The sequence below is a fragment of the Anolis sagrei genome, chromosome 2 (genome assembly GCF_037176765.1).
Source record: "Anolis sagrei isolate rAnoSag1 chromosome 2, rAnoSag1.mat, whole genome shotgun sequence".
Taxonomy (NCBI): domain Eukaryota; kingdom Metazoa; phylum Chordata; class Lepidosauria; order Squamata; family Dactyloidae; genus Anolis; species Anolis sagrei.
The window spans coordinates 263,702,979-263,730,175 of NC_090022.1; the positions used below are offsets into that span (position 1 = coordinate 263,702,979).

At 39.4% G+C, this 27,197-nt stretch overlaps 1 protein-coding gene across 3 annotated transcripts in view; it reads right to left on the reverse strand.

Moving 5' to 3' along the window:
- GCNT4 (glucosaminyl (N-acetyl) transferase 4) overlaps nt 1-27,197 on the reverse strand; it is a 64,050-nt gene that overhangs the window by 14,181 nt on the left and 22,672 nt on the right. For all 3 annotated transcript variants that reach the window (XM_060761660.2, XM_060761657.2, XM_060761656.2), the window contains exon 2: nt 12,082-12,283. The gene's annotated coding sequence lies outside the window, so the exon portion shown is untranslated. The remainder of the gene's footprint in view (nt 1-12,081; nt 12,284-27,197) is intronic.

Genomic DNA, 27,197 nt, shown 5'->3' on the forward strand with positions numbered 1-27,197 from the left:
GAACCAAACTTGGCACACAGAACACCCATGACCAAGAGAAAATACTGAAATGGTTTGGTGGGTATTGAACCTACATCCAGAGAGTACTGTGGACTTAAACAATGATGTATCTGGACCAAGTTTAGCATAAATACTCAATATACCCAAATGTGAACACTGGTGGGATTTGGAGAAAAGAAACTTGACATTTGGGGGTTGTAGTTGTTGGGATTTATAGTTCACCTACAATCAAAGAGCCCCTTGAACTCCACCAGCGAAAGAATTGGGCCAAACTTCCCATATAGAATGCCCATGACCAAAAGAAAATACTGTGTTTTCTGATGGTCTCGGGCAACCCCTCTACACCCCCTTGTAAACCCTCCCCTCCCGGTTGAGAAACGCTGCTCTAGCAGGACACTATGTTCTCACATATCAGAAAGTAACATTTACTTACAGGGCATTGTATTTAAAGCCCAAGTCTGATAGCCTCTAGATTTCCTATATCCCACATTAATTTCAACCTTTGAGACCAGCACACCCTCTAATTGATCTGAGCTTCAGTGGCAACTTAAGGTTGTAATTTGGCACTGATTTGCCACCCAATCTTCAAACAAACAGCCTTGCATGTGCCACACGAGGAATGTTCTTAATTCTATGGTTGGACCTTCCAAAAGCAGATTCTTGAAAATTTCCCAAGCCTCAAAAACATAACTTTCTTTCATACAAGATTTATTTACTTACTCACTTAATACCTCATCTCCCTCCCAATATGGGGGAATCAGTTATAAGGTAGCCCTGTATAAATTTAAAAAGCAAATACAACTGAAACAGTGCACAATACAAATAGTACAGTTAAGCATTCGCTTAAAAGCATTTAAAAAACTTTAAAATAATAAAGATCAAAGTCCAGTAGACCTCATTTAAAAAAGTCTGCAAAACTAATTCAACTTTGAAATCTTATCTAATGGAATATGTACAATGACTATGGAATGATTATGGAGGGCGTGATTTTATATTGAATGTAATGTTTTTAAACACTTAATATGCATTAGTTTTAATTCAATTTTAATCTTAATGTTATTGGAATTGTATGTGTTTTCAGACATTGAATAATTGCCTATATGTAAGCCGCCTTGTCCTCTTCGGGGTAGAGAAAGGTGGGGTATAAATAGGGTAAATAAATAAATAAATAAATAGGTATTTTCCAGCAAAAAGGGAGTAGAAAACATGGCAATTGAGCCTAAAGAAATTCCATAGTTTGGGAGCAGCTAAGAGAAGGTTCTCCTCTGTGCACTCACCAAAGCTATGATGGTTTGGGGATGAGAATCCCCTCCAGTTCAGGTTGTGAGGCATCAGGCAAGATCATACAGCCTTTCAAATAGCCTGGACCCAAGACACTTGGCAGCAAAAACTGATGAAAAATCAAGCCATGGCTAGTATTACAAAAGTCAAATCTAGTGACTTTTGTAATACTAGCCATGGCTTGATTTTTCATCAGTTAAATGTTATAGAATCAGAATTATGGCCACAATAAAACCACTTTGATATTTGCATTTTTCATTTGAGGGAGCCGTCATCTCTTCACTGGTCCAGATAATGTTTAAATATTTGCCACCTCGAAACATTAAGATAATTAATCTGGAAAAGAGATGCGTGGCTTCTTTGCTTATTTTCAAGAGGAAGTACCACAGGTGATTATGGGGATTATATGTGTGTGCACATTGTGAAAGGAGATACTGAACAGCCCAAGGGTATACACTTTCTGAGCCCCTTCTTCAGTCATCCTTGAGAGACCAAATGCAGACAGAGACTTTATTAAGAAGACATGCAAGGTAACCTATTTCAGATGAAACCACTAGAAGTGTAATGTCCATACTTCTCTGCGCCCACAGATATTCTGCCTTGCCAGAGAACCACATACTATCAACACAGGCGCTATCAATGTTTCTGGCACAAGTTACATATCTGTATTTAAGAGATATTCATCTCCTTTAACCCCCCCCCCCATGAATAACTTTTTCCTTTAAAAAAATAGTTTGGTGGTGGGTGTAGAGAGGGGACAGCTGCAAAGAGCCCTTTATTCCCTAGTTTCCCACACATTTTTAAGTATTACTCATGTGAACGGGTGCCAAAGTTAGGATCATTATAGTAACCAGTGAGTCATGCTGTCAACCATTACTGTGATGGTTCCCACTGAACAAATGCAAACATGCCTTCTTTGGTGATAAACTTTACTTAAAGCCATCAACAACCATCTCCAGTCTTCACTCACAATAAAGACTGCTTCACATGTTACTGATTATTCCATGGAAGTGACTTTCATTTTGGAAATAGCATGCAACCCACATGATAATTGTTTGTAGAAAGGTATCACATGTAATTATATACATATCTGCTATCCGTAATTGCTTGGCAGGTTCCTACAAAGATGTATATGCAAAGCAAGCATATGCAAAAGATATATCAATGCTACAGGTAAGCTTGTATTCTGTAAATGTGTTTGCCTAATCTGAAATAATCAATGTATTGAATAATTCATGACATTGCTCAAGATGTGTTTTAGGACCTCATCAGACATAGTCCCCCCCCCCCCCCAGTTTCTACACACTTCAAAAAAGTTTAAAGATGGAGTCCCACGGAGCCCATTATATGTTGCAAGACTACTTATTGCGGTTCCCCATAAGACTCTGCTTTTAAACTGTTTTTAAAGTAGAAATTGAGATTTTGGAGTTGGGAAACAATAGTCTTCTCTTGATTCGCACAGAAATAGCTGAAGTCACTTTTTAAAACAGGAGATAAGAACTGTCAGATTTCCTCATTATTTATTTATTTGCCATTCTCTCCCCGGACAGGGACTCATAGTGGCCTTACAAGTAGGCAACAAATCAATATATACGGATAAAATAAGCAAATAAATTAAAAACCAAAAAACGTTTAATACATCACACATTAAAGCCAATAATTAAAAACCACGTAGTCCAAAAACATAATCCAAATCTGTTCCATTCATCATTGCACTATTTGGTATTGACTTATTGCACAAATCAAAAATTACTGACAAAAAGCTTGGTCCCATAGCCACATTTTTTTCCTGAAGATCAGGAGGGAGGGAGCTGATCTAATCTCACTGGGGAGGGAGTCCCACAGATGAGGGGCCACCACTGAGAAGGTCCTGTCTCTCATCCTCACCAACCGTACTTGCAAAGCAGGTGGGACTGAGAGCAGGGCCTTCCCAGACGATTTTAACCTCCAAAGTGGATCATAGAGGAAGATTCGTTCAGACAGGTAAGTTCAAATGTGCCTCAATGCTCTTTTTCTCGCCATTAATCCTCCTGCATGAAACTGTTAAAGTATTTAATAATGTATTCTTCAAGAATTGTGCAATTTTAACATACAGTAGAGTCTCGCTTATCCAACATAAATAGGCCGGCAGAATGCTGGATAAGTAAAAATGTTGGATAATAAGAAAGGATTAAGGAAAAGCTTATTAAATGTCAAATTATGTTATGATTTTACAAATTAAGCACCAAAACACCATGTTTTACAACAAATCGACAAAAAAGGTTCAATACACAGTAACGTTATGTAGTAATTGCAGTATTTATGAATTTAGCACCAAAACATTGCAATGTATTGAAACAGCTGTGGATCCGGGCAGGAGGCAGACTGTGTTGTATAATACAGAACGTTGGATGAGTGAAGGATGGATAAGCGAGACTCTACTGTATTACCAGTTTGCTGTACCTATATTTTCCTCTTTTTTTAGACCTAGATTTCTAACTTCCACAATTTAATAAAAAGTAATTAGGAATGTGGAAAGGGCAGGGAATACACTCTCCAGTGTGATAGCTCAGAATGTGGGGGATTATGGTAGAAACGTACAAAAGTACATTGCGTGTGATGGGGTGAATGTTTGGCCATTTCCCTTCTAAACTGACCAGAATGAAACGCTATGGTAAAGAAAATGATTCCCCCGTCTCCCCCCTCAAATTGGGATGAGATCCTTACCCTCAAATGAGAAATGCTTTTTGAAATTGCAGCTTTAATGAAAGAAGGGATACGAGTATAAAGTCACTGTGCATCAAAATCTCTGAAATCCCATGGCTGCTTCAAAAATAGTTTCATGTTAGGTAATTAAACTTTGCTATGTCCCAAAACCCTTTCCGTGATAAACAATCAGTTCACAGAACACATCACTCAGAAACATCAGAGGATTCTGATAGTAACCTCCCTTCTTTGAGAATCCGGATTGCCCACACTTCTAAGCTTTCAGCAATTTATAAAGATATGTCAATTTTTTTTAAAATAGCAATTTCCTATACTGTTTTTAAACAGTATTTATTCTATAGGTTTCTTGTTTAATATGTTTATTACAAGTCTCCTAATTAGGATTTGCAAGGACTGGCAGGACAAATATATCTTAAAGAAACCAACCAAAATGTCTTTTCAGACTTAGTCAAAGACTTCTTTAAATTTTCTTAGGTTTCTAATGTGTTTTTGGCTGATTTTAAGATTTCTGCTGGATCTTGATTAACTTGCCATGTTTTGCAGCTCTCTGTGACTTTAGAGATTTATTGTGCATGTTATGTTATGTAAACATTTCAAGGTGTAAATGATCCTAGAATTTGTTCACTAAGGAATATAAAAAGATAAAATGAGCAAATGAGATAAAAATGAAACATAGAGAAGTCAAATGAAGGTAACATTCCACAAAAATAACTACAGGTGTGTAGAGAAAATGTGTTTGTTTTTAATTTGTTATCATGTTGATTATATTATTTTATAGCCCTCTTAGATAGTTGATGTTCACAGTTTGTAAAACTATTCCTCTTAATATCGCTCTAGGGGCGAGCATGGCAGCATAGGCTGTGGGATGGGCTTGCTTGTTTTTTTGAGATGGATCCCTTGTGCCACAAGATTTACAATCTAAAATCTGCCATAACTGTTTAATTTAGAACAGATGAGCACAAAAAGTCAAGTGTCAATTAATCTGACATGTATTTTGGGAATTGCGTTATGCTTTTATTATTCCAGCTGCCACTAGCTGCAAGTATATTCTGCACATTTCCCAAACTATGCAGTTTAGTTGGATGGAGTTGGATTTTTTTATGAACTCCGATGGATAGAAAACTTGTCTGTACAGAATTTGGAAAGAACACAATAACAGTATTAACACATTCTTCTGATTTATTGAGTGGTTTTATTTTCAAAATCTAAGGGAAGCAACTGTGGATGTTATTTTTAACTTACAAACCCATGCTCATTGATAGGATGGAGGAACTATTGCTATTCTCTCCTTCTTCAGAGTATTGTATCGCCTATAGTACCTATATATACAAGGCTACAGTCTGTGTACTCACACACATATACACATATACATATATAGTCTCCATGTGTTTGTGTCAGTGGATGCCTTCAAGTTGCCTGTTGACTTGGGGTGCTCCCATGAAATTTAAAGGGTTTTCCTGGGCAATTAACTATTTTGAATTAGAATTAGATTTTGAAGGTGTTAACCATTTTTCTGAGAAAGATAAAGAAGGGCTCGATCAAGACTCATCCTGTTTTAACAGAGTTCAGAAGTGGAAATCACAAGTATTTTTGGGTTTCTCTGGGACTAGTTTAGCACAGTTAAGACAAACAGGCAGTGTGCAAGTTTCATAGTTAAGATCTTTACCAATTGTATGTAAAGGCACATTAAAACATAGAATCCTAGAGTTGGAAGAAACCTCATGGGCCATTCAGTCCAACCCCCTGCCAAGAAGCAGGGAAATCGCATTCAAAGCACCCCCGACAGATGGCCATCCATCTTCTGTTTAAAAGTCTTCAAAGAAGGAGCTGCCATCACATTCCAGGGCAGAGAGTTCCACAGTCAGATTCTTCCTAATGCTCAGGCGGAATCTCCTTTCCTGTAGTTTGAAGTCATTGTTCCGCGTCCTAGTCTCCAGGGCAGCAGAAAACAAGCTTGCTCCCTTCTCCCTAGGACTTCCCCTCACATATTTATACATGGCTATCATGTCTCCTCTTAGCCTTCTCTTCAGGCTAAACATGCCCAGCTCTTCAAGCCGCTCCTCAAGGGGTTTGTTCTCCAGACCCTTGATATTTTAGTCACCCTCCTCTGTCAACATCTTCCTTCAATTGTAGTGCCCGGAATTGGACACAGTGTGATTTCAGGTGTGGTCTGACCAAGGCAGAATAGAAAGGTAGCATGACTTCACTGGATCTAGGCATTCCTATTTATGCAGGCCAAAATCCCATTGGCTTTTTTGACATTGCATGACATTGTTGGCTCATATTTAACTTGTTGTCCATGAGGACGCCAAGATCTTTTTCACAGGCATCCCCCAGGCAACTCCCATTCTGTATCTTTGCATTTCATATATGCATGCAATACCTAAGCCCTGGTTAACTACAACCAGGCTTCTTAAACTTTTCCAATCATGAGCCTTTTCCATCTGAGAAATTTTTACATGATTCCAGATGTATAGTTATATAAAATAGGTATAAGTCAAACATTTGGTAGTAATAAATCCACATTTGCAAGGCATGCTAAACAACCTGGTTTTCCTTTTTGTGGAGTACAGCTGAAGCATTTTCTACAGAGTCAGCTGTAAACACTGTTGTTTCTAACAGATGTGTGTAAATTGGGGATGTACTGAAAACTTTTACTGTTGCCACATTTTTCATGACCCCAATATTAATCTAAGGAAACCCCATTTGGGGTGAGGACCCACAGTTCAAAAAACAGTGAACTAGAGGTAAGTTTCAATAAGAGGAGCAAGTCAGCAGATCTTGCACTCGCAGCCGTCTTGAGAGGAAGAGAGGGAAAAGTCTTTTATATGCTTGAAAATACACCTTGTAAGTCCTTTGGACACATGATGTGGTCGCTAAGATGCACACCCACAATGGGGAAAGTTTTAGAGACAGCATGTATAGGGGAAATATAAGCAGGAATCACTGTCTAAAGCCCCATTGTTCTAATGAAGGGGAATAAACAGAATGCTTGGTTAGGAAGCATTTTCCAACCCACTAAAATATGGGTTTGCCAGTTCCACCCTAAGAATATATTGCTTACACTACCTCATATTTGGTGGTGGTAATCAGAACTGGCCCTATTTAGCTTCCAAAGTCAGTTGGAATCTGGTGCCTTTGGGGTATTCAGGCCAGCTGTATACAAATGTACTAAGACTGATTTAGGGATACTGTATACATATATTGTGTATTGATAGGTACCCACACATACACATTGCAAGCTCTCGCTATTTGTTTTCTCACTTAGGGATAAAATGCACTGCAAGATATAAACAGGCCTTTTTCTGGCTATGAGGTGCTAAAGAGCAATGAAGTATTTTAATCACTGTATACCCTTCAGTTGTGTCATTAGAAAATCTCTGAGTATTACATTTGGCAGCAGCCATAGTTTCCTCCATCGCCACCACCACTCTAATCCAAGAATATCAAAACATTTTGTTCAAATTCATGTGGTACATATAATCATACATGCACACGCATACAAGGTCATTTCTATATATCACTAAGAATTAAGGTTGTCCTTGGAGTGGGATAATGGAGATGAAGAATAATCACAGGGATTAAAGCAATTCCACTGCAAAATTAATGCAGCCTGTGCCCAGGGCAAAGTTATAGATTTTCTTCACACTGTACAAAAACATTTTCTTTTTCTTCTCCATTGTGTTTTTAAAATGCATTCTTCAGTAAGTTCTGAAGAAGTCCTGAAGGACTCTTATATCCTTGTTGAAATTAAATTGTGTTTGTATAATGTCTAGACCAAACTTGTCCAATGTGGCCCTGCTGATCTTGCTGGCTGCAGATGATGGGCATTGCAATTCAAGGCACCAAGGTGGGGATGGCTAGTCTAAGGGATGTCTGAGTCCAGTTATGCTTTTTTGAAGATAGTTCTACAGATACCTTCAGTCAAAGGTTTGAAAAAAAATCAGAAATAGTGTGCATTGCAAAGTAATGTTCCCTTGCCCTTATAACAGCAGGCCTTTGGTATCCTCTGGAGTTTGATTCCAGGGGACCCCCCCCCCCCCGCCCGCCCACACACACACACACACACCATTAAATGTAATGGCGCAATAAAATATTAAATAAATGTGTCCTCGATAGAGCCTTAATATTTGTAAAATGGAAGGGGGCTATCTCAGGGTATGCCTACTCATCAGCAAAATTCAGGTTTGCTTTGAGATTTTGTTTTTTAAAAAAATTCAAGCCATGTGTTGTGGTTCAGCTAACTGATGATGATGTGGGGATTGTTATTCCAGGGCCCAGGAGAGTGAGTGGGTTTTTCAATGAGGGAAATGAGGGAAGTTTAGATCCTGTCTGTGAGAAAGGGCTTGAAAGTGAAACTGCCTCAAAGTCCAGCTGACAGGGAGATGCACCAGCTGGCAACGGCTTTTTGCCTAGTCCTCTCAAGGCAATTCCAGAAAAGGAGTTGGGTGGGCGAGAAACTTCACCTGAAAACACACCTGCGGTCAGTAGAAATCTCAGACTTCATCTTAGGGAAGAATTAAGAAAATTAAGAAGACCACAGATACTCTGTGAGAAACAGCAGTGTGAGAAATCTCACAGGCAAGGCAGGCAAGGTCACAGGCATAACTTCATGGCTTGTGGATCTCAAATCAGAGAATTGTTCCCTTTAGAATTCAGATCAGGCGATGCTGCAAAGCAGTGAGCATCTTGAAACTTGTTTCCAATTCATGTTTTGAGTCTAAGATCTTGGGAGTTTGGATTCATGATTTAAGAAGTTTCTAGAGTCTTGCTTTTGGATTCATGTTCATGTTTTGGTTCTTGTTTTCTTGAATTTATGCTCATGTTTTGATTCTGGTTTTCCTGTACCTTGTTTTGTGGAACAGATTTGGACTGTTTGGATTATTACCTTTGGAGTGTTTTTTTTCTCCTTTTGCCAGTTTGCCTTGGCTTATTACTTGTTGACTATTTTTCCCATTACCTATTGGATTTTGCCTTTCTTATTACTTATGGTGACTTATCCTTTTTATATGTACTTTTCTCAATAAACTGTTTTACTACTACTTTTGGATTTCTCACTGGTGTTGAGTGCAAGGTGAATTTTGACTGGGCTGCAACACCATGGTTGCCTAAGTTCTTGGATGTACTGCTTTGAGTCGCCTGAGGGCTGAGAAAAGCGATATATAAATAAAGTAAATAAATAAAAAAATGTAGAACCCGTTGATATTGAGGGAAGGTTGTAATTTCTTTAGGATCTAAACAATGACAGTTTTGACTCACCTTGTCTTTTTTTTTTAAAACTAACATTCTTATATTACATCTATGCACTTTGTTAATAAAAAGTATGCAACAGTTGAGGAAAACTGCCATTGGGCTTGGATATTATATCCCTTCCTTAATATGTATAAACTTATAAAACTAGGATATTGATTTATACATGCTTTCCACCATGCATCTTTGTCTGGCTTGACATCAGTTGGCATCAGTTAGGTCCTCAAACGAAGGCCCAGGGGCCAGATACGGCCCTCCAAGATCATTTACCCGGCCCTTGCTCAGGGTCAATCTAAGTCTGAAATGACTTGAAAGCACACAACAACAACAACAATTCTATCTCATCAGCCAAAAGCAGCCCCACACTTCCCATTGAAATACTAATAAGTTTATATTTGTTAAAATTGTTCTTCATTTTAATTATTGCATTAAGTGTTTGGTTTTTGTTTTGTTTTTTGTTGTTTTTTTTTTTTTTGCACTACAAATAAGATATGTGCAGTGTACATAGGAATTCATTCACATTTTTTCAAATTATAATCCGGCCCTCCAACAGTTTGAGGAACTGTGACCTGGCCCTCTGTTTAAAAAGTTTGTGGACCCCAGAGTTAGGTGGAAGCTTTCCCTCTCAACTCTCAAAAGATTAATGCAGCACAGCTAATGCAAATGAATTATGGGATTTATCATTTAAAATATCTAGATGGCCAAAAGTCCCCCACCTTTGGACCAGGTGAGAGAAGCTGTCCAATGTTTTCATTCCGCAGTAGGATCATAATACCGTAATTTTGCTAAGGAACAATAATACTGAAGTAATAATAACAATTTTGATTGTTGCACAAACACACACATGCACATCCAGCTAAATCTGAAATAGCAAGAAGCCCTGTGGCATGCAGTTAATTTCTGCTTCTAATTGTTCTTTCTTCACACTGAAACCAGAACATGTAAGCCAATTAGTTTCTCTTTCTGTTGTTTGCAAACACCCATGAGTCAAGCTGAAATGTGTTTGTCCCTGCCAGAACAGGTATGAACATGCTGCTGTCATCCCCAGAATAGAATGCTTCTGACAGAAATCCCAGTAAGGCAGAACAGGTAGCAAGAGCTCTTCCAGATCCACCCAGATTTCTTTCCACATTACTTTATTAAGTACACCAGCCATTCACTCTGAGAAAGTGCTGAAGTTTGGAACTGCCCTTCTCCTTTTAATAAATGTCAGCCGGGAACTGTTTTCTAATTCAGGTAGAGAAGAGATACAGAAAAACAGAGATTTCTTTATCCCAAACTGTTTAGGCTTTCCCCCTGTTTGGCTTTTACTGATACAGAGACCCCCAGTTTGCCGATCACCAGTTTACCTATCACATAATCCAACAGGTACATCCAACATAGACAGAGTAAGCAGTCATTACTTGACCCTTTCCTTGTTCAGTAGTCTAAATCTAATCTATACTGCAACCTTTGGATTGTTATTGTTCTTAATTTATCAAGATCCAAATTTAGACAGGGACTTCTTTACACTAAAACCACAATACTTTGTACCATGGAAACCTTTCCCCACCTTCTGCCACTTGATATTAGATTCTATCCAATATTACTTATCAGAGAAGATGAAAGCAAAACTGGCCCTAATTGTTATGCAAAATCGATTAAAGCAACACCCAGGTGAATGTAATCAAATGTGTTGTGGAACAGAAGCTTTGATACTTGTGCAAGGTTGAAAACTTGTCTCTGCAAGAGGTAAATATTTTATGCTGGTGGACTGGTATTATTAGATATTACATGAAGAATATGTGGCTGATTAAAATAATATACAAAGCATTCCTGAAGTATTATTATTATTATTATTATTATTATTATTATTATTATTACTGGGTAGTCTAATTAGTACAGGAGTCACCCAGGATTTGCTGAGGTTTGGTCCCAGGACCCTTGTGGATTAAAAAATCTGTGGATGCTCAAGTTTCATTATATACAATATTATAGAAATTGTGTTTCTTATTTAAAATGAAAAAAATCTGTTTCCTTTATGGAATTTAATTTTCTTTTTTGACCCCTGTTTGGTTGAATCTATGAATGAACAATCCATTGATATGGAGGTGCAACTGTAATTACCACCTCATCTCTGTGTCTCAAATATGCGTGTCATGTCTGATCTATGTGTCTGTTGTTTTTGGACAGGGGCTTTTGCTCTATAGATTAAAAATCTAGACCTAGAGATTTCTTGAAATCAGAACTCCCCCATCCTCACATAACTCCTACACTTTCACAGGCATCCCCACCTGTCTTATAGTGGTTACACCAGGCCCTCTGAAAATAAAGGTCCTGGAAGTGATCCATGGGTGAGGTTCCTCATGTTGTTCCCACACCCAAGGATTTGGAAGAGAAAGCCATCGCCTTCTAGATTTAGGGATGCAGCATATCATTCACCATTCCTCAATATTCTTACTAAAACAGTGTGCTCTTTAAAGTTTAGAAGAACCAAACTAATGAGGAGTAAATGTTGGGAGCTGTGTGACCTGGGTACTTCTTAGCAGTGGGATTCATGCAGGGCTCTTGAAGATCAGGCAGCATAAGTCTTCACTTCAGGTCTATCTACTGTTGGAACAACCATGTCCCAAGTTCTGTGTAATTCAACAGCTTGGTAACATACCAGGTTCCTGATGCTACGCTAAACTTATTTCTGAGAATATTGTCTTGTTTTTTTCCCCCTACTATGTTTGATTTTGACTTTGCACGTGTCTTGCTGTCAGAACATAGTCTTTTCAGATTGCCTTCCCAGTTTTGATCTCAGCCTCGGCTTCAAACTCTGTATTTTGGCCTTGCCACCCAAGTCAGTTTTATTAGATTTACCTTTTGGGCTTATCTTTATCTTTTTTCCTCTCCTACAGTCACCATGTAGACTGGTTAATCTGGACAGTTCTTTTTTTCCATCTTACTGAAATCGGTAACACTTCTGCTCTCTTCTCCCACATTTCTGGTTTCAATGAACTATGCAGTCAGTCTTTCAGTCACTGATGCAGCCATCTCAGGGCCAAGATGAAAGAATTCCTTCCTGTAAAGATAAAAATGTTAAGATGGTCTTAATTTAAATGGTTATTATTCTAGAATTTCAAAAGTTGTTCTGCCCTGGTTCAACAGAGTCTGTCCTAAATATGTGCTGAAATCTTAGTTTTAAATTCTCCTTTTAACTCCAACAAACCAAGACATTTTTACATTGCATGTATACCACTATGTCATGTTTCAGGCCTACATTTTGTAGTTTTCTTATACAGTGCAACTAATAATCCTTCTAGTGTTACATTGCAACAAGTGTACAACTTGTATGAGACAAAATTAGGACAAAAGTCGGCAACTCGAACTTTTGAAACAACCACTGAAGTAATAAAATTGTAAAGTAACAACAACATTACATTACTTAGAAAGTTACTGAGAAAATTTTAGAATCTATTATGTAGAACGTATCTCTGCCTATGAACCCACCAGGACTCTAAGATCTTCTGGGGAGGCCCTGCTCTCAATCCCGCCTGCTTCACAGGCACGGCTGGCGGGGACGAGGGACAGGCCTTCTCTGTGGTGGCCCCTCGGCTGTGGAACGCCCTTCCCATGGACATTAGATCAGCCCCTTCGCTAATAGTGTTTCGAAGAAAACTAAAAACCTGGCTGTTTGAACAGGCGTTCGGATAAACAGTGCAATGAACACGATGAATATAGGAAACGGAATTATGGATGACGAATTGGATCACGATTTTAGTTACGAGACGTTAATGTGTTGTTATTGAGATGTCATTAGTTTGTATTTTATACTGTTAATGGTTTTAATATTGTATGTTGTTGGATGTCTTTTGCTCTTGTTGTGAACCGCGTTGAGTCGCCTACGGGCTGAGAAACTGCAGTATACAAGCAAAGTAAATAAATAAATAAATAAATAATGCATCCTATTATAAAATGTATCCAATGAGAAAGGAAGGAACCTGAGACTGTTAGGAATTTTGGGAGTTGAAGTCCAAAACACCTGGAGGGCAAATTTGCCCATGCCTAGTCTAGAATGATGATCACAACTGGTTATAATGTAATTAATGTATTTTGTTTTATGCCCATAATAAACCATTAGGATTAGAAGTAATTTTAAAGCTATTTGAAACTTTAGATTACAGCATCCCTAAATCCCTTCCACTTGATGTGTCCTTGTAGCAAAATCATGGTGGAGTAGGAGGAGGAGGAGGGGGATGTGTTATTCATGGAACCAAAATAGTTGCAATCCATGCTATTGATATGTTAAACATTTCTCAAATATCAGAGGGAAGGAATATGGTTGATGTGTGACATTTACCTTTTCATAAATTCACAGCAGATGTAAGAAATTATGTATTGTCGAAGGCTTTAATGGCTGAAATTACTGGGTTGTAGGTTTTTCGGGATGTATGGCCATGTTCTAGAAGCATTCTCTCCTGAGGTTTTGTCTGCACCTATGGCAGGCATCCTCAGAGGTTATGAGGATGCCTCTGAAAATGCCTGCCATAGATGCAGGCGAAACATCAGGAGAGAATGCTTCTAGAACATCGCCATACAGCCCGAAAAACCTACAACAACCCAGTAATAAATCATGCCCACTAAAAACTATTATCAATATAGGTTTAGCATCTCATATCAAAAATTCTGAAATCTGAAATAATAATCCAAAAGTGCCCCCAAGGATGATTGAAACAGTGACACTTTGCTCTTTGATAGTTCAGTGCTTTAGGCAGAAATGTAGGCACCCAAAAGAAGCACATTCCCTCTGCTCTCTCTCAGGTCTGGCTTCTTTTGGGAGCCTTTTCCACGCTTCACAGAATGACTCTCTAGTTATCTACTGGTCATATAAAAATACATAATTTTGGCCTCCAAACTTGCCCTTGACTTGTAGACCGACTTATACACTACTATATATGGTAAGTTCCATATAGAGAGAGTGGGGGGAATGAATTTTAAGTAGACATGCATAAAGAACATCAGATTTGATCCTTTAACCCAGGGATCCCCAAACTAAAGCCCACAGGCCGGATGCAGCCCTCCAAGGTTATTTACCCACACCCTAAACTTTAGACTTAGGGTTGCCCTAAGATGACTTGAAGATATACAACAACAATCCTAATTGTATTGTCAAAGGCTTTCGTGGCTGGAATCACTAAGTTCTTGTGGGTTTTTTCGGGCTATATGGCCATGTTCTAGAGGCATTTCTCCTGACGTTTCGCCTGCATCTATGGCAAGCATCCTCAGAGGTGAGGTCTGTTGGAACTGGGAAAAAGGGTTTATATATCTGTGGAATGACCAGGGTGAGAAAGGACTTTTGTCAGTTGGGCTAGGTGTGAATATTTCAACTGACCACCTTGATTAGCATACAATGGGCTGACTGTGCCTGGAGCAAACTCTTCTTGAAAGGTAATTAGAAAGGTAACAATCCTAATTAATTTGACTATCTCATCAGAAAAAAAATCAGATCCACACTTCCCACTGAAATACTAGTAAGTTTATCCTGGTCAAAACTGTTCTTCCTTTTAAATATTGTATTATTCTTTCATGTTGTTTTGCACTACAAATAAGATATGTGCAGTGTGCAAAGGAATTCATTCATGTTTTTTTCAAACTATCATCTTGTCCTGTTCCTCAAACAATCTGAGGGACCATGAACTGGCCCTCTGTTTTCAAAGTTTGAGGACCCCTGGTTTAACCCATACGAATTTTCCTAACATTTTCCCCTTCCATAAGACCGACATCTTATAAAAACATCCCTTGCAAATGCCTTCGAATTCTAATCTAATCTTCTCCTAAAAAGTAAAATTTGCAATGAACGTTTTAGCTTTTGTTAAAAATGTTCACACTGCCTTTTGTTTTTGAACCTTGCAATATTTTATGGCAATACAGTATTTAATCTTCAGCCCGTCTCAGCTTCATTTCCATTTAGTTGCTATGCTGACATCACAGGAGCATGGATCACAAAGGCCACTGACCAAAACGTTTAATTCACTACATGCACATGTGCCTTCAAGTTCCTTGTCTACATATAGTGACCCTATGAAATCCATACACTTTTCTTAGGTAAGGAATACTCAAGAGGTAGATTTGGAATTTCCTTCTCCTGAAATATAGCCTGCAGCATCTGGTCTTTTTGGCAGTCTTCCATCCAGGTTAACCTTGCTTAGTTTCCAAGATCAACCAGGATCTGGTGTCTTTGGGGTATTTAGACAGAGCACATCTACTGTACTGTTTACAATTAATAAAAATGTAATTTTCTCTTGAACTGGTCTTTGGTTACCATATATACTCACATATAAAGCAAGAACAGGCTTTGGGATCAAAATTATGGATTTTGATATAACATGAAAATAAGTCGAGGGTCATTCAATGGAGATGGGAAAGCACCAGTGATGCCACAGGTGGCCAGCCAGCCTGGTAGGAAGTAGCAACATAACAGAGTAGATGGCATTGGTGCTTCTTTTAGGTTCTCCAAGGACAGACAAAACTGTTGCATTTCACTAGGAGATTATTACTTTTTCAATAAGCAATAAAGTATAGTTCTGACACAGAATGCAGTGGAACATGCTTAGGATAGTGCGGTCAATAACTTGCAGGCAGTCTGCAAGTTATGGACAAGGTAGGTTCTATAGGTTTGTTCTTAAGTTGAAATTGTTTGCAAGTCAAAATAGGTACATTTTAAAGTGTGACTCCAGTCAAAGTGTGACTCCAGTCACCCCCGTGGTGTTTGTTTTGTTGTCTGTCCCCCAGTTCAGAAGATTTAATCTCAGTGATAACTGGATTTTTAAAAAATTGGTTTGTTGTGGAAATGAGGATTGGTGATAAAGCTTCATTGGGACACCTTTTCCCCATGTAATTCTTTTAGTAGTGAATTTCCTTTCCAAGGGGTAGATTTCTCTCACTTCCTGTTGTCTCACTCCTGTTCTTAACTATGGGTCATTTGTAAGTCCAATGTTTGCAACTCAGGGACTCCCTGTACTTTGAATATACAAGGTGCTTATTTGTAATGCTAAATTAATGTTAAGTGTTCTGTGCTTTTATGAGTTCTGTCTAACAGTACAGAGTGTATTAACAGAGTTTCTATCAATAGTAACTTTTATTTTTATCCATTTTTTAAAACATCCTGAAATAGATGGGTTTAAAAAGTGTTGTCTGCCCATTATTTGGTGTGTATCATATAATCTTTATGTCTTTTATAAATGAATATCTAATTATCTACCTTTGGGGTCTTTCAACTCCGGTATGACTTTTACTGGAACCTCAGCCTGGCAGCCTATGATTATTCCTCTTGTTTTGGTATTTCAAGAAACATGATGGATTGTGCTATTTAAGACAGCTTTTAGACATTTTTCTTCTTTCTCCCCAGGGAAAACAATGGATGTCATTCCTCTTGGGTGAAAGTTTTCTTCCATCACTATCACTTCCACAATTTTTAGGGGTGTTTTTTTTTAAAGATACATGTATAATTACATCACATATCTTACTTTTCTAGAAGTTTGGCATTTCAAAGTGAGAGTGTTGAACCTGCAATTTGCAAAAGTTGAATACCAGCAGACAACAAGTACGAAATAGCATGATTAACCTCTTACTTGTAAACTGTATAGCTACCAATTCTTTCTTTTTGTAACTGCTACAGAAAATAACAATGGTTCACAGTCATATACTCCAGAGTTTCTCTAAGAAATGTCCAGCTATATCCATGTTTCCTGCACAAATGGAGCCCAACTTGGAGCCCGTCTTCTTTTTACACTTATTAAGCATGATTTCAGCAAGAGATAAATAATCTGGAGTGCTGCATAAATCAGAACATATTCTTCCTTTCTCTCCTGTTTTTCATTGGTACTAAGAAAAAAGATGGAAACAGAAATGGAAAAACGGAGGATTGCAAGCAGTACAAATACTCTGGGTTCAAGGTCTGTTGCCCTTGTTCTTTTCTAGAAGGACACCTGGACTATTCCTGCAAATGATACTCAGGTATCAGCAGGTGACGTTTTAACAATACAGAGAATGTTTTATCACCTGTTGATCAGTATACCTCAAGTTGCTATTAAAAGCCTGCAGAGCAACAGTAATCAAGCCATATAACTCAGTGGTATAATTTATGCTTTGAACATACAAGGTTTCAAATTAAATCCCAGGTAATCCTTGTTTCACAGGACATCAAGCCAATGAGACAATGAATGCCTCTGTTAAGCAGTGGAGAGTTAACTAGATAGCAGAAAACCTGATGTATTAAAAAGGCAACTTAATGTAAAAGGAAGATAGGTGAACTGAATAAAAAATTATTTAATTTATTCTGCTAGAAGTCAAGAAAGTATCAGCAAAATATTTCTGAAAAAGTCAAGGTCATCCTCTGCTATATCTAGTAGGCTTGTGTGTGGATCCCTTTTAGCCATTTTCCTTCCGCTAATCCAGCCTTTTCTGCTTGGTTGGATGGCAATAACACCAAGGGCCCAGCCATCAATGGGACCACGTGGCAGCCAATCATAGCTCCTCCTCCACTTTTCGGCACACAAAGAGGCTGCCGTTGCATGCTCCTCCTTGCACAGGATTTCCCTGTGAGCCCTGCCTCCTGGACCAATTGAAGTAGAAGAACACTGTGATGTGTCTTTCACAATCTGTATCTATGGAGTGACCACCTCCATTGCTTTCAGTTGCGTCCTCATGCTTCAGTCTAATTGCCTTGTCATTCTATGAAACTTGATGGGCTAACAGTGGTCCTCCAAGTGTGGTCATTTTCTTTCTGAAAGCCCTAAAAATAATGGGAAGGGGAGCCTAGAAAGCCAGTCCATTGCTGCCAATATGCCAGATCTAGCAGTATTTTTCGGCTATGGACCAAAAACGGTCATCTGGTTGTGCACCCTTTTTCAGGAGGCACACAAAAACTGATATGGGGGTCTACCAGTATTTGGCAAGCAGAAACAGATCGAGGTTCAGCCGAAATGCACATGTGCCCATCATTGATTTCAGTTCATCACAAGAAAAGGCAACCAGGTGTAAAAATGTCAATTTATAGCAGCCTATATACAAACATACACAGAGAAAGAAAACATCCATAAAAATAAATAAGAAAATTCTAGCACAAAACTTTTGTGCTTTATTCCCAAGTGACAAGTGACAATTAAGTGCTGCAACTTTAAAAGCCAAAGAATGATGAATTACTACTATTAATCATAATTAACTCAATTAATCAGTCTTAGCTGAAAGCCTTGGTTGATCAGCACAGGGAAGTTCTAAAAGGAAAATAACTGTCCTTTTGTCATAGCTGCCATTTATTACAAAGTGTAACCTTGAAAATCTACGTTGAAGAACCACTTTTATATAAAATGATTTATATTATACCTTTAATGTCCAAAACACATTACAAACGGTGCAGATACACTTACAATAACTTTGAAACATAAATAATTAACATGCCTAAGTTGTATGTGAGAGACTGAAAATGGCTTGGCACAAAGGTCAGTTCATGAATTTACAGTATTCATGTTCGAAATTCAATCAATTTAGCCACACCAAATAATAATAGCCACTTAGCTTGTACCGTGTAGCGGCTAAAGAATAGGACTATCCAACTGTGTCTCACATGCAATGTATAAACCAAGTTACGGCCCCAAAATTAAATTGAGAATCATAGAGTTCGAAGAGACCACAAGGGTCACCCAGTCTAACCCCTTCAATGAAGGGATACACAATCAAAGCACTCCTGACAGATGACCATTCTGCCTCTGTTTAAAAACCTCTAAAGAAGGTGACTCCATTATACTCCGAGGCTCCAATGTCAAACATCAATTCCTTAAGTTTAGGTGGAATCTCCTTTCCTGCACTTTGGATACAATGCTCTGCATCCTAATCTCTAGGGCAGCAGAAAAGAAGCCTGTTCACTCTTCAATATGACATCTTTTCAGATATTTAAACATGGCCATCATATCACCTCTTAACATTCCTTTCTGCAGGCTAAACTTACCCAGCTCCTTATGCCACTCCCCTAACCAAAGTAAATTAGAATGGAACTATTATTTTCCTTGATCTAGACATTATGCTCCTATTGATGCAGCCTAAAATGGCACTGGCCTTTTAGCTGCCACATCATACTGGTGGCTCATGTTCGGTTTACAGTCTACCAAAACACCTAAGATCTCTTCAACACATAGTGCTGTCAAGCCAGGTGTCACCCATCCTATATCTGTACATTTATTATTATTATTATTATTATTATTATTATTATTATTATTATGCCTAAGTTAATTACATTTCTCACTGTTGACATTCCTTTTGTTAGCTTTTGCCCAGCTCTCTAATCTGTTAAAGTCGTTTTGGATTCTGATCTTGTCATCTGGGGTATTAGCTATCTCTCCCAATTTAGCATAATCTGCAAATTTGATAAGCATGCCTTCTATATCCTCGTCCAAGTAATTAATATAGATGTTGAATCACTGGGCCTGGGACAGAAACCTAAGGCACCCCACTGGTCACTTCCCTCCAGGATGAAAAGGAGTACCTTTTGGTCAGTCAACCAATTCCCGATTCACTTAAACAGTAGCATTATCTAGCCCACGTTTTCCTAGCTTCTTTGTGACAATGTCAAGGGGAACCTTATTCAAGACACTATTAAAAAAATCAAGATTCCCCACATCTACAGAATTTTCTTCATCTACCAGACTTATAACTCCATTAAACAAAGAGATTAATCTGGCATGACTTGTTTTTGAGAAAGCCATGCTGACTTTTAGTGATTACTGGATTCCTTCCCAAGTGCTTACAAACTGCTTAATTATCTGATCTAGAATTTTTCCTGCTACAAGGAGTCCCCAGGTTATGGACAAGATAAATTCTGTAGGTTTATTCTCAAATTGAATATGTATGTAAGTCGGAACAAGTACATGTTAAGTGTAACTCCAGCTATTTTTGTTTAGTTTTGGATAGCATGGAGAAGAGAGCTATTTTTGTTTAGTTTTGGATAGCATGGAGAAGAGTTGCATTGATGTCTGTGCCCCTTTTTAGAAGATTTCACCTCATTTTCTGTCTCTGTGATAATTGTATTTTGAAAATTTTGGCTGTTGTGGAAACAAGGTTTGGCAAAAAAAAGCTTCAATTGAGACCCCCTTTCGCAATGACAACTCTTTCAGGAGTGGATTTCCTTTCCTGGGAGTAGATTTATCTCACTTCCTGTTGTCTCACCACCTGTTTGTAACAAGGAGTCCAATGTAAGTTGAATGTTTGTAACTCAGGGAGGGCCTGTATTGATATCAGCCTGATTGGATGGTAATTGTTTGGGTTCTCTTTGGCCCTCTTTTTGACGATGATGACAACATTTGCCCTCCACCAGTCTGCTGAGATATCTCCAAGAATTCTCAAATATTATTGCTAGTGTTTCTGATATTACTTCTGCCAATTCTTTTAATATTCTTGGATGTAGTTCATCTAGTCCTGGCATTCCAGACAAAGGAGTTCATATCAACATATTAGCAGTTACATACTTTGGGGAATCACAGCATGATAGGATATAAAAAGATGCAATTTGTGACACTGCCCATAAACCTCCAAACAAGTGTGTAAAGTTTTTTGTGTGTGTGTCAGGAGCAACTTGAGAAACTGCAAGTTGATTTTGGTGTGAGAGAATTGGTCATCTGCAAGGATATTGCCCAGCTGTTTTGATGTTTTACCATCCTTGTGGGAGGCTCCTCTCATGTCCCCGCATGGAGAGCTGGAGCTGACAGAGGGAGCTCATCCACACTCTCCCCAGATTCAAACCTGTGACCTGTCAGTCTTCAGTCCTGCCAGAGCAAGAGTTTAACCCACTGTGCCACTGAGGGCTCCAAGTGTGTGATGCCAGTAAAATGATGCCTGTCTATCACGGAGGTTGTTAGACAGTTCTGAGATGTGAAAATTGTAAATCCGTTTACTGAGGAATTATTTCCAGTGAAGTCAGCAACTTTGTTAGGTGGAGCTATGTTGTTCCTTGCTAAGGTGTTAAGACACATTTATTAATACACGTGGCGTGCTAACAAACTATTGTCTCTGTTCATAGCTCTGCTAATGAATTGTAATTTGTGAATATATCCCAATCCAAATGTTTCTCAGAAGTATAAATTGAACATTGTATGAGTTATGTATGCCTCTTCTTCAGAGGAAGAGGTAGGTGGAACAGGAAGCTAAAGATGTAGGATTTGGGTTCAATTGTTGAAGAGGTAGAAGAGGGCTAGTAAAGCTTTTTGAGTTGCTTTAACCCTTGTTGTAAGGCTGTTTCTGGGGCAAAGCAGAATAATATGCTGCAAATGTAAGGCAGCATGATTTAACTTTTCAAATCACATGTCCTAAATATTTTGTGATGTCCTCCAAATATGTCTTTTAAACCATTCTGGAAGGCAACTGATCAACCATTTTTGCCATTCTTTGATCATCGTCACTATTAGAAGTCTCTAATATAAAGTTACTTTTTGAACATTTCATGTCCGCAATAGTAGTGCTCATTTCTAAGAAGCAGCCCTTTCCCGAGGAAGCATTGAAATTTTAAAGGATGTTGTGCTCAGCACTATTTTATCATTGGTTTGCTTTTTTTGATCTCAATTGCTTCCAGTGGTTCTCTCTTTTTAAAAATGGATGGTAAAGGCGAACAATAATATAGCAGGAACAGAGCACAGCATTTCTGCTCAGGCAATATTATAGCCCAGTCCATCAAAAGAGTTTCTAAGCGCTTCACACCTTTATTTAACTGAATACACGGGAACTCTGCCTCAGCAGCCTGGTCTCACCCAGTATTCATTATTTCCTCTGCTACAGACACTCCTGCTATGGGACCATGATGTATTTTGAATGAAGCCATTTTCCCAATACCTCCAGTTCTCTACTTCCCCATTTCTTTGTAACTCTTGCCTAAGGAGGAGATTTGGAAATGCACTTTTTGACACCCTTTCCATTAGTAGAATATGCATTTTGTATAACCAAAATATGGTTACCTTTTTGTACCACATGCCAAGCAACCGCTGTTTGGAGCCAATTAAAAAAAATATTTTAAATTATAAAATTCATTTGCTTAGAATTCTCACTAAGTTAAATGGGTCTCTGATCTCTAATTTAAGTAACTTGTATATGATTACAGATTTAGACATAACGGACTCCCTGGTGGCGTAGTGGGTTAAACCACCGAGCTGCTGAACTTGCTGATCGAAAGGTTGTCGGTTCGAATCCAGGGAGCAAGGTGAGCTCCCGCTGTTAGCCTCAGCTTCTGCCAACCTAGCAGTTCGAAAACATGCAAATATGAGTAGATCAGTAGGTCCCGCTTCTGCAAGAAAGTAACTGCATTCCATGCGGCCACATGACCTTGGAGGCATCTATGGACAACGCCAGCTCTTTGGCCTAGAAATGGAGATGAACACCAACTCCCAGAGTCGGACACGACTAGACTTAATGTCAGGGAAAATCTTTATCTTTACTTTCCTTAGAGATAAGAATACTTTAAAAGATTATAAATATGAAGAAGATTGAGAAGACAGCATCACAATAGCAGGCTTCTCCTCCATAGGTTTCCTTTAACTTCCCAAACTAGCACCTCCTTCATAAACCTGTATATTTGAGCCCCTGTTGATGCATTCAACTGATATGTATAAACAGAAGATAGTGCCTATTCTTCCATGTATATAATGTGTGAGAAAGCTTATCGCCCTCTACTCATTTCTAAAGCCTGGCCCTATATTTTTAGGCCTATATCACCTAACAGATGGATCTGTTAGATATATTCTAACCAAATAGAAAAGTTGTCCCTTTTATATTTGTGCAGATAGCTTTGCTGTGGGTGTAATTTGATAACAGCTCTATCCCTTGGATTTTCAACCATAACAATAAGATTTGGCATTTGCAAAATTTAATGTCTTTCACATATAAGCCTGAAAAGTCATCTTACTTTACATATTGGGTACAAAGACTGGGAAACAATGGACTTCCTAAAAGCTGTTATTGAATTTCATGGTTGAAATTGCAACGAAGGTGTTCCTGACTCACAGCTCTCCCGTATTGTGCTCTGCTAGCTCTGAAACCCCTTCTAGCTGTTTTTGTCCTTCTCTTTCTGAATCACCCTTTATATGGATTAAGAGAGTTGAGCTGGTCATGATTTCCAGAGACACACATCTCTAGCAATATTATAACAGCAGTCAGGAGATTTGTATTGGAATTTAAACTAGAAGTCCCTGTCTTATTGTAATCCGTAAAATGCCATGCACATCAACAATATGTCCCCTTATTACCACCAAGTCTATTTGTCAGGATAATCTTAAAGTTACTAACCAGGCAGTATATTGCCAAAAATCTGCCTTGGTTGCTCCTTATGGATATGTCAGGGTCTGCAATACAGACAAAGTTGAAGAGCTGCCAGGCTCAGCATCTGAGTCAGTAGCAAGCAAGAAACAACAACAGCTGCAGCTTGACACTGAGGAAGCTACCCCTGCAGTGCAGGACCAAGTGCCTTGGCCAAGTGGGAGTCCCGAGTTTACTCAGGATCAGGAGAGCAATGAGGCAGAGTTAAGTGTCCCAGAAAGACTGCAACTGAGGACCGATGCTATTAAACTGTGCAGATCCATCCGGCTGGCACAGAGAAGAGCCAACAGGTGAGAGCACTTGTGTTACGGGGCATAACGAGTGGCAGTTTGGATTTGGTCTTTGCTGGGAGCAATGTTTGGAACCTGCAACAGCTTGGAGCTCTCTCTGGTGACCTTCTGGTGTGTATCTTCATGTTTTGGACCTTGGCTTTGGAATTCTGGATTATGCTTGGATGATTTGGTGAGGAACTTTAGAATGAACTACTGACTACGGCTTTTGGAATACCCTTGCATAGTTTGCTGTCTTGATCAGCATTGGCTTGGACCCTGGACTGGCTGACAATGAACGTAGTGAGTGGCTGTTTATATTTAGAGATGCTGTGAAGGACTTTTGACAGGATAAGAGAAATTTGTCTGCATAGATGAGCTTAGATCAAGATGGGCCCCTGTAGAGAGTCCAGGGGCCAATTTTCTATTCCTGAAACATTCTAGAGACAACACAGACTGTAAATAAATCACCTGAATTCAATTTCTGGCTTTGGAAAACACATGCTAAACAGTACAGGAAGCCCTTTGTTGTTGTTACATGACTTCATGTCAGTTCTGACTAGTGGTAGCCCTACTGTAGGTTTTTGTTTGCCAATTTTTTGCCTTCTTCTAGACTGAGAGTATGACTTGTTCTAGGTGGCTTTCCACAGCTGAGTAGGAATTTTAATCTTGGTCTCCAAGACTCTTGGTTCAACACTTCAGTTACTTGCTTACTTCCACCACTTCATCTTACTTGCCGGGGTCCTTACAGCCTATTGAATGGTGACACTGGAGGCTGCAGTAGTGAGGCTCCTACTCAAAAGATCTACCTGGAATCCAACTATATTGAATAATTATATACATGTTGTGAGTAGATCAATAGGTACCACCTCAGTGGGAAGGTAAAAGGTGCCCATGCAGCCATGCCGGCAAACTCGACCAGGAAGGTCTACGGATAACAGGCTCCTTGGCACGGAGAAATGGAACAAGAGAACCTCCCCATGGCCAGAGTTTAATATTGCCTCCAGATGCTGGCGATGAAAAGGGAAACATTTGCCTTTGTTTATGTATTGTATATCATTGTTGTTACTGTATAAAAGGCATTGAATGTTTGCTTATATATGTGTATACTGTAATCCACCCTGAGTCCACTCAGGGAGATAGAGCAGAATATAAATAAAGTGTATTATTGTTGTTATATTATTAATTATTGGCCACCTTCAAATCTTTCTTTCTTTTTTTTTTTTTGGGACAATGCTGGAATACATAGTGGCCTCTCAACTTCTAGGGTTCTGCTTTCATTTCAATCCGGCTTGGGGCCTAGCTATAGGACAGAGATAGCTTTGCTCACTTTGGTGGCTGCAGAGGACTGGGTGGGAGAGTGAGTCCCTGTTAGTTCTGTTAGACCCCTTTGCGACTTGTGATACCATCAACCATGGCATCTTTCTGGGCCAATTCTTTGGGATGGGACTTGTAAGCACACCGATACTGCAGTGACCCCCAGTCCTTCTGGAAAGCGAGAATTCAAAAAGTAATACTGAGGGATTACTGCTGGGAGAGGTCATCCAGAGTGCTAGAGTTCAATGTCACCGATAAACTGATGACACCCAATCCTATCTCCATCTAACTCCAAGGAAGCTGTTTTGGTGCTAAACTACTTTCGCTTGTCACTAGTGGACTGAACATGGGCAAATAAACTACATTATGAGTCAAAAACTTTGTATCTTCAGCAAGTGCACAAAACACAGACATTTGATACCCCTAGCCAGGCAGCAGAGAAATGTACTAAGTGCTTTTCTGTCTCAAAAAGTTAATAAAGCCTAACCAATGCCAAACCAATGCCAAAAATACCAGGCTTAGGTGTATCTAACCCAGGTATGTGCCAACTTGGGCCCTCCAGGTGTTTTGGACTCCAACTCCCACCATTTCTAACATCCTCAGGCTCCTTCCTTTACTCCCTCAGCCGCTTAAGCGGCTGAGGGAGTAAAGGAAGGAGCCTGAGGCTGTTAGGAATGGTGGGAGTTGGAGTCCAAAACACCTGGAGGGCCCAAGTTGGCTCATGTTTGATCTGAGCTGTAGCATTAGTCAGACACCATGTTAACTTCCATGGTTCAATGCTTTGGAATTCTAGGACCAGCACTCTTTGACAGAGAAAGTTGAAGATCTTATTAAACTACGACTCCTATGATTCCACAGAATCGAGCTATGGCAGTTCAAGTGTTGTCAAACTGTGTTAATTCTACAGTGTAGAAGACGCACCTCCTATCAAGCTACCTGGCAGACCTGGCCCTCCCTCCGAAGCCAACGCTTGGAGGCCAACTGACTGAGGCTAAAGTTGTTCAGGCGCCCCAGAGTGAGATTGTGAAACAAAGCCAGTCGCAGCATCTGCTGATCACAGGAAGCCCTAGAAAGTCTTCCCCAGCAGCAGCAAGCAAAGCGGAAAGGGCGCGGAAGATGAGGAAGGAACAGGTGGGGCAAGAGAGCAAGCAGAAGTCGGGGAGAGAGGAAAGGAAGGAGGGAGGGATGAAAACAAGCCTTTCCAAATACAAATTTCAGGACTTCGGGTTGGAATGCAAGGGCAGATTTTTGGGAGCATTGCCTTTTCCAAAGCATTGCTGCAACCCACCCCCCAAAAGGCAATGCATCCAAGCTGTGATAAAGTGTTAAGAAGAGTTTCCCATGTGCATTTGCTGGTAGAGGCGAAAGGCACTACAAGGATACTAACTACAGCAACCTTACATGGGGAAAGCAAAGGCACAATGTGCATCTACACCAGGCCTGGGAAAACTTGGTCCCTCCAGATGTTTTGGACTTCAATTCCCACAATTCCCAACAGCCTTTCCTTTTTCCCCTCTGCCCTGTGGCAGTTAGGAATTGTGGGAGTTGGAGTCCAAAAAACTTGGAGGGCCCAAGTTTGCCCATGACTTATTTTATTTATCATATCAGAAGCAAACTGAGGTTACAGTTGTAATGTATTTAAAAAACAAAAAAGTTTTAAAAACTTGGCATTATACTAAATGTTATTTGACCAGTAGCTGGCCACTTGGAGTGCCTCTGGTGTTGCTATAAGGAGGTCCTCCATTGAGCATGTGGCAGGGCTCAGGCTGCATGGTAATAGGTGGTCTGTGGTTTGCTCTTCACACTCGCATGTCGTGAACTCCAGATCAGCCATGCCTGATCTACGCCACAGCTTGACCCCGCTTTAACTGCCCTGGCTCAATGATATGGAATCCTGGGAGTTTTACTTTGGTGAGACACCAGCATCCTTAGCAAAGTAGGTTAGAGGCCATGTAAAACAGCAACTCTCATAATTCAGCATTGAGGTGAGGCAGTTAAAGAGATCATAAAAATGGAAATGCACCTATAGTCTGGAATATGCATAGCAAAGGGATCTCA